The following is a 14,000-nucleotide window of genomic DNA, read 5'->3' as shown; positions in this document are numbered from 1 at the left end:
TAGACAGCAGTGAATTTTCAAAGTTTTCTTCTAAATGTTAATATAGTGAATCACACAAAGAACAGGGTTTCCAGGGATGAAAGCTTAGGCAGAGTATGCAAAAAGGGATTGGAAATGTACAAAGAAGTAAAAATAGTGACTAGAATAAAGTGGAAATGGAAGACAGATCAATAACATAATCATCTTCTACACTGCAAACTTCAAAGAAGGTGCATGTAATGAATGAAGTGCATTTATTTGATAACGTCAATATTTGGATATTGGTCGCTATGCTTGTGTGGCAGGGGATGCTGCCTAGAGGAGCAGAATCACATCTGGGTCTCTCAGAGGGCAGTGAGTACACAGCAATGTCTCCCTGTGGTTCCCGGTGCAGCAGTACCGGATGAGCAGTGCACGCATTGGGATAATATGGCAGTGAGTTCACTGTGGCCTTGGTTTAGAGCTGTTGCACTATGGGCTTCATCTGAAAGTTTTCATGCACCTGGACTCAGCTGTGCTATGGTGAAAAGTTGCTGGTCATCTTCCTGTGTGGGCAGCAAGCAGTGAACTTTGCAGAGTGTGACTTGGGGCGGTGACAATCACATCCTGTTTGTTTTCTAACTTTTCTCAGTTCCTACCTTCTGTCTTGCAGGAGAAACAGCATGCCCCAAATCAGTCAGCCTCCCATGTCCTGTAAATCCTGGAAGGGAAGGCAGCATGAGGTCATGATGGAGAAGCCTGTTCTGAGACATGGGGTTTACAGGACCCAGGCTGGAGGAGGAGCCTTGGGAAGCTGAGCTCATGCACTGCTTGTGTCCAGCCTCACCAGCCTCAGCCAACAATCAAGAGAAGGCACAGTCATGGAAGGCAGGGTCCACATGGACGTGGTTCATCTCCCATATGATTGAGTCTCCAGGATGTTCTCTGGTCCAGATCCCCTAAGCCACATGCTTTGCCCCTCCCTCTGTCTCTGTTCACCCTTCAAACACAAAGGGCTTCCCAGGTCGCAGGTATGGGGTGGGAACAGGTGATACAGTAGGCTTCCCAGTGAATTCTCTGGCAGTTCACAGGCAAGGTGTCCCAGTACCTGAAGGTTGCATTCTATTTGGGGAGCTGCAATATCTCTGCTTTGTGCTTAGCCAATCTGCAGGAGCCTGTGATACTCAGTTTATCTGAGTCTGGGATCTGGGGTCTGGAGTGAGCTGGAATCACTCTGTGAAGAGGAAGCCCCTCCATATTTCCTCTCTAACCCTGGTCCCCTGCTTGCCTAAAGAAAGGTGGCCATGCCAACCTTTCTACCAGCTTTGCGAAGCCCTGCTTTCCCTAGGGATGATGTGATGCTGTGTGGTCAGCCATGCTTCCACAAGTTCCCAACTAATCTCTGAGCTCCACAGTGGGTTTCCAAACAACAAGATCACTGAGCACTGTTCTGTATCTGACACCATGACACAAAGAGGACCAAATGGCAGGTAACTGATTATCTGGGTCTCTCAGATAAACTGACAACTTCTCCACAGCTGCCAACCCATGCATATCTCATGGTGATGCTTTCAGGGATGCGTTCTTCGGCTCTTAGCCTCACCTTCTTTTTGTCAGGATCCTGCAGCCAAAGACACACAGGAGGTGACAAAGATGTGATACTGCAGACCCCTCTAGCAATGCATACCACTTACATTAAAATCAAAATAATAAATATATGAGCTAAAATTCAGCTGATTTTCTCTATCTGCTAGAAATCAGGTGCCAGCAGGCTGCACTAGAGTAGAGGCTGTGATGTAGAAAAGCAGGAAACAGCATTTGTCCTTGACAGAAGCTTCCCTGCTGCTCTATGTGGATGCTGGGGATTTAGAATTGCAGGCCCATTTAGTCACACAGCTGGGACTCATGCGAGAGACCCACCGGCCATAATATTTGAAGTCAATGGCAAATGACATTGTCTCCTGGAATCAGGTAACAAGCAGAATCCCTCCTACACTGTCTCACAACTCTGGCGCTCCTAATAATTGCTGGGACAGAAGCTTTGCCCCAGCACTGAGGCTGTGAACCTATCTTGAGCCCGGCGTCCTGTGGACAGGGAGCTACAGCCGCTCTCTGCACTCTGTGTGCTCTGGAAGTGGGTTTCTGCTGACCTTCCAAGACTCTCTTCATCCCTCTTCTTCTTTGCAGAACAAGCCCTGGCCCACTACTCTGAACTAAGAGCTCCCTATCTGTTGGAATTAGCATGTGGTTTCCTTCCCATGAACTTCTCTGTATTTCTAGGGTGCTCAGTGTGGACATACAGTTTCCCTTCATCTCTCAGCCTCAGTGAGGAGGGTCTGTGTATCTGTGTCTGGGGCCCTGGGGCATAATTCACTGTTCAATACCCCATCTCCCTGGCCTCTCATGCCTCGAACATTGATGCTCTGAGGCCCAGGTGGTTCCCATTTGCCTCTCTCAGCAAGGTGTCATCCAAGGATCCTGTATACAGAGGTTTTAGCAGCAGATGAGAGGGAATTGCACTGATATCCACCCCTGACAGAGCAAGACTATATGGACCCTAGGACCCCCTAACGTGACCCAGTCACTCTCATCTCCCTGGTGCAGTAAGGTCAAAGCACTTCCTCTGCTGTCTGAGGTCTGTGGCTGAGGGACCCATGCTGGTCCTTGGGTGGAGATGAGTCCACACATACTGTGAGCCTGCTCTGTGCAGGACTTCAACTCATGCTGCAGGGTATAGCCCACACTGCCAAGGAAAGAATGAGGAAGGAGACACAGATGCCCATGCCTTCTCTCTCCCTGGACACTGCATGGAGCTGGGCCTGGTACAGCTCACCTGATGGTAAGAGGAAGCTGCACCAACAACAAACACATCAGTCTTGCAGCACAACACAACCAACCTCTCAAAGTTACAGACTGTAGGTTTTCTCTTAAAACCCACTGGTGAGCAGAGGCTCTGCACACTAGGGCTTTCCTTTTAAATAGTGACTGAATAATTACAAATTACATTACAAATTGGGCCTTTAAAAAGCTGTCACATTTTTCATTTCAACATTTCACTGTAGACTCGAGTGTGGCTGCAAACCATTGTATGTGGGGAACTGTGTTAACTAACTTTCCACTGGTAACAGGTTTGTAACTATCATGTACCTCACTATAAGCAAGGGTCACTTGACCTGAAAAAACATTGTTCAACCCTATGTGGGAGGGAATTCCCTCCAGAGTTGTTTCAGTGTTCTCTGTTGGTTCTTTTTCCTGAGGTTCCTAATGCATTGTTTTCCCTATATGAGTTTTTAAATCAGTTTTTCTGTAGTACTTTCAAATCTTGGGAGATTTGAGCTATTTAAACTTTAGATTGGCAAAAAGATGACCTTCCCCAAACTATTAAAAACTATCTTTGATCCACTTCCTGAGACAGTGCTTTCTGTCCAGGTTCCAGTGCTCTAAGCTCTCTCTATATCCCCAGTTAAACTCCTCCTAGCACACTAGGCTGTCTCCTGCCCACTCCCCACTTTTCCAGATTCCACTCTTAGACCAATTCCACAGCCACTCCCAGTGGTGCTTATAGCTCATGTGACTCTGGACCATTCCTAATCCATCCACCAGGTGATGCTGCTCCCACTGCAGGTTCCCCTCCTGCTTCCCTGCGCTCTGGTCACACTGCTCTGGTCAAAGTTCACCTTTGCCAGGTCCCTCTAGAAGCTTTAGGCTGAATGGAGTTTCAGACTGGAACTCAGGGACCAGGGGGTCCCATGAGTACCCATGCCTTTGTTGTCTTGAAGACACTGAGCTTCCTGTCCAGGAGCAGTCACTACGTGTAACCTGAGGTGCATATGAGGCCTCAAAGCCAGGTGCTCCTGCCATCTTTAGCTGCTGTCCTGGTGAGCAGAGGCTCTGCACACACTGAGGACACTGAAGAATCTTGCTCTCTGAGCCATGGTGAAGCTCTGCAGCCCATCCTCCTTGGATCCAACACAGGTCACTGGACAGGCAGAACCTCTGTAGCCCCAGCCCAGCCCTGGAGTGAGCACATCAGGGAGCAGCAGGAGCAGCCGCTGTCCCTGGATGTGCACAGCACATCTCCCCCTCAGCACGCAGGCCATGTGCTCCTCTAGACCATGAGGTATTTCTGGAGTCTGAAAAACTCTCCTAAGTAAACACTCATTTAAAAATAGCCCAGGAGTACAATGAGAATTATGATCAGGAAGAGGTCTTAGAATGATGAAGGGAATGGAGAAACTTCTGGACCCAGCCTCTGACTTCCTTTCTGGAACCCACCCCACATCCATGTTCTTGGTCAAGCTGGGTTCTGTGATCCCCTGGAGCCGGTCTGTGAGCAGGTGGTGTCAGAAGATGCTGGGAGCCCAGAAGTAGAATCTATACAGAGGAGGAAGGTGGAGGATCTCGGAGAGATCAGCAACAAGGCCAATTTCCCCTTCCCATCCATGACAGAAATGATGCAGGGTGATAGCTATGTTATTGTTCCAGCCCTGCTACTCCTGAGAGCCCAGTGATGCCCTGGAGCTGGGAGTGGCAGGTCAGAGTTGCAGCCCTGGGCTCTGCCCTCAAGAAGGGGTCTGCTCTCAGACGTGTTCCCCTCTCACAGCCCAGCCCTGGGGACAGTGTGGGAAGTGTGAGTCCATTTTATACACTGCCACTTTGTCTCCTCAGAGTCCACAGTAAACCCAGCCTCTCAGCCATGCCCATCCCTATGGTGACCTCAGGAAGGAACATCACCATTTATAAATGACTCAATGTGATCATTCTTTATAGTTGAGTAGTACTCCATTGTATAAAAATACAACAACTTTTTTTTATCCATTCCTCAGTTGATGGACACTTAGGTTGTTTCCAAGATCTGGCTATTACAAATTGTGCTGCTATAAACATGGGTGCACATATATCACTGTGGTGTGATGCTTTCAGTTCTTCTGGGAATATGCCTAGAAATAGTATAGCTGGGTCAAATGGGGTTTCCAGTCTGAGCTTTTTGAGACATTTCCAGACTGACCTCAAATGGTTGTACATCTACACTCCCACCAACACTGTAGGAGAGTTCACTTTTCCCCACAGCCTCTCCAGCATTTGTTGTTGGTGGTTTACTTGATCTTGGCCATTCTTTCAGGAGTGAGATGAAGTCTCAGTGTGGTTTTAATTTGCATTTCTCTAATGACCAGGGATGGTGAGCATTTTTTCATGTATTTATTTGCCATTTGAATTTTTTCATCTGAAAATTGTTTATTCATGTCAGATGCCCATTTTTGGATTGGGTCATTGAATTTTGGGGATATGATTTTTTAAAATTCTTTGTATGTTTTAGACAGAAGTCCTTTGTCTGAGGGGCAGTTTACTAACATTTTTTCCCAGTTTGTGGGATTTCTTTTCACTATGCTGGATATTTTTTTTGATGTGCAGAAATTTTTTAATAAGAGGTGATCCCAGTTATTGACTCTGGGAAGTATGTCCCGTGCGGTTTGAGTCCTGTTCATGAATTCTTTACCTACTCCTGTGTCTTCAAGGTTTTTACCCAATTTTTCTTCCAATAGATTTAGTGTTTCTGCTTTATATTAAGATCTTTGATACATTTAGATTTTATTTTAGTACATGGTGACAGGCATTGGTCTAGTTTCAGTTTTCGGCATATGGAGAGCCAGTTTTTCCAACACCATTTATTAAAGAGACTGTTGTTCTTCCAGTGAAAATGTTTGGCCCCTTTATCAAAGATAAGGTGGTTGAGTGTGTTTGTAGTTGTAGTTGTATCTTCTAATCTATTCCACTGATCTTTGGCTCTGTTTTGGCTCCAGTACCATGTTGATTTTATGACAGTTGCCTTGTAGTATAACTTCAAGTCAGGGATTGTGATACCTCCTGCCTTGCCTTTGCTGCTTAGAACTGTCCTTGCTATTCTAGGTCTCTTCTCACTCCAGATGAATTTTAGGAGTGATTTCTCAAGTTCTATGAGGTATGTTGATGGTATTTTTATCGGGATTGCATTGAATATGTATAACAGTTTTGGGAGAATGGCCATTTTCACAATATTTATTCTTCTTATCCGTGAGCAAGGGATGTCTTTCCATTTTCTGAGATCATCTTCAACTTCATTTTTCAGTGTATTATAATTTTCCCTGTATAGGTCTTTCACTTCTTTCATGAGAGTAATTCCTAAATATTTCATTTTTTTTGGTTGCTAGTGTGAAAGGTCTTATTTGGTTGCTAGTGACAGGTCTTATTGCCTGTCTTATTTCTCTCTCTGTGACTTTGTTGTTAGTGTATAGGAATGCTATTGATTTTTGTGTATTGATTCTGTATCCAGCTACATTATTTATTTATTATATCTAGGAGTCTTTAGAGTTTTGGGGATCTTCTATATAAAAGTATCATGTCATCTGCAAATAATAATTTAACTTATTCTTTTCCTATCTTTATGCCTTTTACTTCTCTCTCTTGTCTAACTGCTCTGGCCAGTATTTCCAGTACTATATTAAATAGGAGTGATGATAAGGGACATCCTTGTCTTGTGCCTAATTTTAAAGTAAAGGCCCTCAATTTTTGGCCATTTAGTATGATATTGGGTGTTGGTTTGTCATAGATGGCCTTAATTATATTGAGGTAAAGGCCATCTATTCCAATTTTCTGTAAGGTTCTTATCATGAATGAATGTTGGGCCTTATCAAAGGTTTTTTTCTGTGTCTGTAGAAATGATCATGTGGTTCTTACTTTTGTCTCTATTGAAATGGTGTATTACATTTATTGATTTATGTGTATTGAACCATCCATGCATGCCTGGGATGAATCCCATTGGGTCATGGTGTATGATCTTCTTCATGATTTGCTGCATCCTATTTGCCAATATTTTATTGAGGATTTTTCATCTGTGTTCATTAGGGAGATTGGTCTGTAGTTCTCTTTTTCAGTTGGGTCCTTTTCAGGTTTTGGTACTAGAGTAATATTTGCTTCTAGGAATGATTTAGGAAGGATTGCTTCTCTGTCAATTTCATTGAAGAGTTTGAGGAGTGTTGGCATTAGGTCATCTTCGTATTTCTTGTAGAATTCTGCAGTGAATCCGTCTGGGTCTGGGCTCTTGTTTGTAGGTAAGGATTTAATTACATTTTTTCTTTCATTAATAGAAATTGGTTTCTTCAGTAGCTTTACATCTTCATGACCTAGCTTTGGTACTTCATATGCTTCTAGGAATCTGTTTATTTCCTCTGTGTTATCAAACCTTTGAGAGTAGAGGTTTTCAAAATAGGTGTTGATGATTTTCTGTATTTCTATAGGGTCTGTAGTGATTTCTCCTGTTTCATTCCTTATTTCATGAATTTGAGATTTTTCTTCCCTTTTTTAAATAAGGTTGGCTAGGGGCTTGTAAATTTTATTTATTCTTTCAAAGAACCGACTCTTTGATTCATTGATTTTTTGGATTGTGTTTTTAGTCTCTATTGCATTGATTTCTGCTCTGATTTTTATAATTTCTTCTCTTCTTTTGGCTTTGGGCTTGACTTGCTCTTCTTTTTCTAGATGTTTGGGGTGTAACATCAGGTTATTTATTTGTATTCATTCTGTTTTCCTGATGTGTGAACTCAGAGCAATAAATTTTCCTCTGAGGACAGGTTTCATTGCATCCCACAGATCCCAGTAAGTTGTATTTGTGTTTTCCTTTTCTTGTAGGTAGTGTTTAGTTTTTTTCTTTAATTTCCTTTGTGACCCACTGATTACTCAAGAGTGTGTTATTCAGTTTCCATGTGTTTGAAGGAATTTTGTAGTATCTTTTATCATTAATTTCTAATTTTGTAGCACTATGGTCCGATAGCATGCAAGGAGTAATTTCAACCCTTTTGCATTATTTGGATATGTCTTGTGAATTAATGTATGGTCTATTTTAGAGAATGACCCATGTACTGCTGAGAAGAATGTATATTCTGTTACTGTTGGATAGAATGCTCTGTATATGTCTATTAAGTCCATTTGTGCACAGGTGCGATTCAGTTATTTTATTTCTCTGCTGATTTTCTGTCTGGTTGATGTCCATTGGTGTCAATGGTGTGTTAAGATCTCCTGTTAGAATTGTGTTACTGTTAACTTGGTCTTTCATTTCTGTTAGTACTTGTTTTATATAACTGTGTGCTCTGGAATTTGGTGCATATATTTTTAAGATGGTTATCTCTTCCTCTTGGAGTTTTCCCCTAACCAGTATGTAGTGACCTTCTTTATCCCTTCTGATCAGTATTGGCTTGAAGTTTACATTGTCTGCAACCCGGATAGCCACCCCCATTTTTTTTTTTGGGTTCTTGTTGCATGAAGTATTGTTTTTCTATCCTTTAACTTTCAGTCTGTGGGCATCCTTTTGGGTTAGATGGGTTTCTTGTAAACAGCATATGGTTGGATTTTGTTTCTTGATCCATTCTTCCAGTCTGTTTCTTTTACTTTGTGCATTGAGACCATTTACATTAATGATTATAACTGTTATATATTGGTTTATTATTGACATTTTATCTTTCTGCTGTTGCATCTTTGTCTTTCCGTTCTGTTTAATTGTCTACTTTGTTTAGTGTTTTTTTCCTGGATGCATCTAGGCTGTCTTTCAGTATTCTTTGTAGGATTGGCTTGGTGATCATGTAGTTTTTCAGCTGTTCTTTATCATAGAAGTATCTTATTTCTCCATTCATTTTGAAAGACAGTTTTTCAGGGTACATCAGTCTAGGTTGGAAATCATTTTCCTTTAGGATCTGAAATACTTAACTCCATGCTCTTCTTGACTTTATTGTTTGTGCTGAGAAGTCTGCTGTGATTCTGATAGGTTTTCCTTTATAGGTGATCTGTCTTTCCTCTCTGACAGCTTTTAATATTCTATTCTTTTGTTCGATTTCTGGGATGGCCATTATTATGTGTCTTGGTGTGGTTTTATTTTGGTTATGGCTATTTGGATTTCTATATGCTTCACTGATCTTGATAGCAGTTTCCAATCTCACGTTTGGGAAATTTTCAGCTGTACTTCTCTAAATATCCTCTTGACATCCTTTATGTTGTCCCCTTCTTTTTCATTTATCCCTATCCACCTTATGTTGTTCCTCTTTGCGTCATCTTCCATGAGTAGAATTGTTATTTCCTGATTTCTTGTTATTTTTAAAAGATATTTCCTTTCCTGTTCACTGGCTGCAATCTTGTCTTCAAGGTCTGAAATTCTATCTTCACATTCATTGAGGTGATTTTTATAACTTTTGATGGAGCTTTTGATTTCCTGTATATCTCTTTGCATCTGCTTTATATATTCTGTTTGTTTCTAATATTGTTCATCCAGGGATTCTATCTTTTTGTTTAGTTCCTTCAGTTTTTGAACTGTGTCTTCTTTAGATATGTCCAGCATCTCCTTTATTTCTTTTATAATTTCTTCTTCTACCTGAGAGTTTATTTCTAGTTTGAGTTCCTTTAAGGCTTCCCATAGTTGCTTCTTTATTTAAGTTATTATTATTTCAGGTATTTCTGGTATGTGGCATATGTTTTCTTCTATGCATATGGCTCCTAGGCTTCTTGGGATGGGCTGGATATTTGAGGTTGCATTTTAGTCTTTCATTTTATAATTTTCCTATATTTTCCAGCTTCAAGTGTTGGTCCAAGTGCATGAGAGAGGTCAGCAAGGCTGGGATGGAATTCCCTGTCCCCTCCTGACTCACTGATCTTGACAGGAAGCGTGTGCCTGGTCCCCAGGTGAAGAAGAGATTTCCGTTGGGCTGAGGCAGGGTTCCCTGCCTCCACTGGATTTACTCATCTCCCCAGAGCCCCCAGGCAAGGAAGAGAGCTCTGCTGGGCTGGGGCAGCGTTCCCTGCCTCCACTGGACTTACTCATTCGACAGGAAGCCAGGGCCTGGCCCCTAGGCCAAGAAGAGAGTTCCTCGCCTCTGCTGGACTTACTTGTTCTGACAGGGAGCCAGAGTCTGGCCCCCAGGCCTGCATGCATTATTGTTTTCCATCCTTTGACTTTGAGTCTGTGAGTATCTTTTTGGGTTACGTGGGTTTCTTGTAGACAGCATATGGTTGGATTTTGTTTCTTGATCCATTCTGCCAGTCTGTTTCTTTTAATTGGTGCATTGAGACCATTTACATGAGTGGTTATAACTATTATATATTAGTTTATTGTTGACATGTTATCTTTCTGCTGTTGCATCTTTATCTTTCTGTTCTGTTTAATTGTCTCCTTTTTTAGTGTTTTTTTCCTAAGTGTGTCTAAACTTCCATTAATTTTTGATTGACACCTGTATGCTGCTTCTTTTGTTGAGCAGGTTAATTTTTCTCTTGTGGGCGTAGCTCTTTCTGCTTTTCTCATGGGACTTATTCTCTGAGTAATTTTCCATTTTCCTGAATATAGGGCACTAGTTAAGTGCACGGTTTAAGATGGTGTCAGTTATGCCAAGCTACAATATTCCCCATTGGTTTTAGTGAATGAATCAAATCCTTGATTCCTGGTCTTAATAGATTGGACTTGGCTTTGGATATTGGTAATGATCATATCAGAGCTGAGAGTAGAGTGGTCAGCTATGGGGTGGTGGAGAACAAATTTTTGTATCAACTCTGTTGACGATGTCTCTCATTTTTGCTATCAGCTATGCACCTTTTGAGCTGACTAATACTGTCTCTAATAACTCCTTAATGGTTGGTGTAAAAGCAACAAGATTCACCATGGGCTAGGCATAAATCTCCCTGTTTTAAGAACAGGAAGTCTAGACCTCACTGGTTTTGAAGGACTATCTCAGCCAGGGAGTTTAGAGCCTCCTCCAAGTGATTAACATTATGTTTAAGTGTGCTAGATCACAACCTATTGTTTTGCTTAGTATCTGGTGATTTTGGCCTCCAATTATGAGGGCTGTGGTTTTTAATGTTGTGGAACCACTTACTTCTAATCCCAAAAGGACAGGAACTAAAACTGTGGCCCTATTTTTTCCTGTTAGTTTGGGTAACCCCATACATTTCCCCCTCCTTTTTCAGAATACCAGTACATGTGAGGAAGAACATGAGTTAAGATACAGAGTTCAAAGTTATGTCCAATAAAGATAGTCAGAGGAGTGACTTTACAACAGTTTGTACAATCAAACCAAGTTCCCAGGAGGGAGATTAAATGTTGGCTAAGAGGGTAAGAGACATTTTGTAAATACATAGTTGAATTATAATTAATTTGAAATGGGGAGTGCTTCAAGGGGAAGTTTACAGACTGAATACAAAGTCCAGAGCCCTGAATGTTTCCCAAAGTGAAGGACTGAGGTCCTTGCCCCCACCAGCATGAAGAACCAGATTCAAGATTTGAGGTTTCATATTAGCTACACATAGTTTACTTAGCTGGAGTCTCTGGTATTGTGAGCTTGACAGCCGTGGCAACCTTGACGGCTGTGGGAGTACTCAAGGTGACTCTATAAGGTCCATTCCAGTGGGCACCTAGGGATGTAGGCTATCTCATTTTGATGTGGATTTGATCACCAGCTTAAGCTGTCAGGGAGTCATCAGGTCTTTCAGGAATGGTCTGGTGGCCATAGAAAAAGTGATGGGCCAAATGCAGAAAGGGCTGGAGAGCCTATACGAGCCTTAACAAGTTCCCCATTAGTGACAGCAGCCACGTTGTCATCTTGGATATGGGGATCAAAGAGGGTGGTTGGCCATACATGGAGACCATTCTCAAAAGGAGTAATGCCCTGGAGGTAGGGGATACATTGCACATGCAGCAGGGCAAAAGGAAGGAGATTTAATTAGTTTTTGCCAGTCTCAATAGCCAATTTTGAAACACTTTGCTTTATAGTTCTTTTTTTTCTCTACTTGGTTTGAATTTTGAGGCTGGTAGGCACAATGTAGTGACTAATTGATTTCTAAAGCTGCAGCTAAGTTTTGAGTGATCTGAGCTATGAAAGCTGGGCCTTTGTTGGACCCCAAGCAGGTGGAAAAGCCAAACTGAGGCACTATCTCATGGAGGCTATAATGAGAGCTGATTCAGTCTGAGTGGTGAATCTTTTAGTGAATCTGGTGAATGTGTCTACAAGAACTAAGAGATATTTATGTACTCCTTTTTCTGGGCCCATTCCATTCAGTGGTCTCCAGGGGTAAATCTTCATTGTATCTTTTAAATATCAGTGGTGACCAGCTCAGGGGTCACTTGAAGACACAGTGAGTATTTTTGGTTGATTTCTCTAGTCAGGCAAGATAACTTAGGCAATTTGGTTCCCCTGAGTGGCCTGATGGGTACCCTGGGTGAGCTGGGGGCCCAACTATCTGTCAGCCTTCCAGAGAAAGTTAGAATTCTAGGCTCTTAGCGGTCTCAAGTCTGAATTTGAATAGGATTACTTGAGTAGCATGGGTGGTAGGAGAGCTGGAAGGAGCATGATAGGCCCAATTGGTTTTTGTGCCACCTCTCTGGCTGTCTTAACAGTGAGGGCATTTTCATGAGCTATTGGGGTGTCTTCTCATTGGTTGCCCATACAATGTATAATGGCAACATTTTAAGGCAACCAAATGGCAGCCAGAAGGTTTAAGATATTAGGGGCATTCTTGATCTTTGTTCCCGCTGAGGTTAATAGTCCTCTCCCCTGATAAATGGCCACATGCACATGGATGGTAGCAAAAGTGAACCAACTTTTTGTCCCCAACTTAGGGTGTGAATAAGGGCTATCAGTTATGCTTGCTGAGCTGAAGTTCATGACCCTAAAGCTTGGGCCCATATTACCTCAGTTTCAGTGGTTATACTGCCCTTCGAGTACCTTGGAGGTAAAGGATGGCTTCAGGCTGGGAAAGCAGGACATCAGACAGGTCAGCTCACAGGCTTAAAACAGAGTCAGTAATATCCATACAATTATGTATCAGCATTGAGGGGTCATCATCAGGCAGGAGAGTTGCTGGACTGAGGGCAGAGTTAGACAATATCTCGATGCAGTCAGTAACCAGTAAAAGGGCTTGGTATTGGACAATGTGAGTGTTGTAAAGCCATCTATTGGGAAGTGACTAAAAAAGTGTCTCCACAACATGTGGGGTCACTATCTGGAGTCTCTGGCCAAAAGTCAACTTCATGGCTTCCTTGGTTGTAGTGGTTGCAGTTGTCTGTAGGCAATTTGGCCACCCTGCAGGCTTGGGGTCTAATCCCTTGGAAAGATAAGCAACAGGCCTCCTCCCGGGTCCTAGGCACTGGGTTAAGGCCCCTTTTGTTATTCCATGACTCTCAGCCACATGTGATTGGAAAGGTTTGGCTAAGTCAGGAAGAGCAAAGGCTGGGGCATTTACAAGAGCCGATTTTAAATCATTGTAAGCTTGTTATCTAACTCAGTCCAGGTTAAAGGTCCAGATGGATCCCTTCCATTAGAGGTGTAGAGTGGCTGAGTCACTTCAGCAAAACCCAGGATCTACAACTAGCAGTAGCCCAGAGCATCTAGAAATTTTCTAAATTGATGTTTAATATTTGGGAAGGGATTTTTAAGATAGCCTCAATCCTTTTATCTGACAAAGTCTGTTTTCCTCCTTGTAATACATACCCCAGATAAATGACATGGGCAGGCAGAGCTGTTACTTTTTGGCAGAGACTCAATAGGCCATTTTGTCTAAGTCTCTCAACGGGGCCTCCATGGTTTCCAGACAAGAGGACAAATCTGTGGCAGCCAGTAATAAAACATCTCCATTTGAAGCATTGTGATGGAGGGATGTTCTGCCTGAAAATCTTGTAGGTCTCTCCTCTGGGTCTCATCAAATAGAGTTGGCATATTTTTGAACCTCTGAGGTAAACATGTCCAGATCAGTTGTCTTGATTGCCCCATTTTAGGGTCTATCCATTCAAAGGTGAAGAGGAGTTGACTTATGGAGCCAATGGTAAGGAAAAGAAGGCATCCCTCAGGTCTGATGTGCAGTAACAATTGTGCATAGGAGGCAACAAACTGAGCAAAGAATATGGATTAGGAACAGTAGGGTGTAGAGTTGTGACTCTTATTTACCTTTTGGAGGTCTTGGGCAGGTCGATAGTCTCAAGTCCCAGGCTTCTGGACAGGTAGCAAAGGCATATTCCAGGCTGAATTATAAGGGATCAA

This window comes from Cavia porcellus, unplaced genomic scaffold (assembly GCF_034190915.1).
Source record: "Cavia porcellus strain 051 isolate PalLab524CR breed Dunkin Hartley unplaced genomic scaffold, mCavPor4.1 scaffold_7, whole genome shotgun sequence".
NCBI classification, from domain to species: Eukaryota; Metazoa; Chordata; class Mammalia; order Rodentia; family Caviidae; genus Cavia; species Cavia porcellus.
Note: the sequence above shows the minus strand (reverse complement) of the source record.